The sequence below is a fragment of the Aplysia californica genome, unplaced genomic scaffold, assembly GCF_000002075.1.
Source record: "Aplysia californica isolate F4 #8 unplaced genomic scaffold, AplCal3.0 scaffold00036, whole genome shotgun sequence".
NCBI classification, from domain to species: Eukaryota; Metazoa; Mollusca; class Gastropoda; order Aplysiida; family Aplysiidae; genus Aplysia; species Aplysia californica.
In genome coordinates, this window is record NW_004797306.1 from 978,825 (window position 1) to 979,795 (window position 971).

The following is a 971-nucleotide window of genomic DNA, read 5'->3' on the forward strand; positions in this document are numbered from 1 at the left end:
CGCATCTTAGATTCCCCCTCCCCCCAAAAGGGATTGGAATACTCGGGAAGAAAAAAAGAGGGGTGCTGGATGTGGAGGTGGGGGATTTTTTTTTCGGGGGTGGGGGGTAAATGAACAAATTCCAGTCTGCACATTATATAGCGCAACACACAACCGGACAAAATAAAGCCAGGAAAAATAACTAAAAATTAATCGAATTCGCTGCTCTTACATACCATGAAATTTAATAACAATATATTCGCCCCTCAATAATATGATTCAAATTGTGTGTATTTATATATTTCAGCCATGTAATTTTGATCTTAAAAAGTCGGCTTTTAAAATCTTTACTCGCCGTAACGCTACCACCTTTTTTTTGGTTGTTGTTGCGTGTGATTCCTTTGGGGTGCACGAAGCCACAGTATAGATCTATTAAAATTATCAACGGTTATTAAACTGCGCATTCTTTCCACGTGTAAAGCACCAGAATTGTGTCTCCACACTCCAGACTGTCAGTATCTCCTCAGTACCTCCCGCGTGAACGCGCCATTGATTAAAAAGAACTTGGATATTGTAACAAGTTGGAACGCAGAAACGAAGCTCCTAATGGTGCCACGTTTTAGAATTTGCCACGAGAGGGTTGACTGTGAAGAAACATGACCATAATTTGCACACGGCATATGAAGTGTTTGAATACATACTATTCTTCTGTTTGTGTACAAGGCCCCAGGTTGTAACTATGGTCTATACTTGTATAGCTTTTGAAATCAATGGGTTTGACTGATTTTTGATTAATAAAGTGTTTAGTTCAGTAGGCCTAATGAGAAAATAATCAATTGAGGCTAAACAGATATATCATAAAAAATTGATTATCTACAATGGTATATACAACACATACTATGGTGATCATACGTTTTCTTCGTATGCGTTGATGCGTGCATGAGTGTGTATGGGTGTATACACGTTGTGTGTGTGTGTGTGTGTGTGTGTGT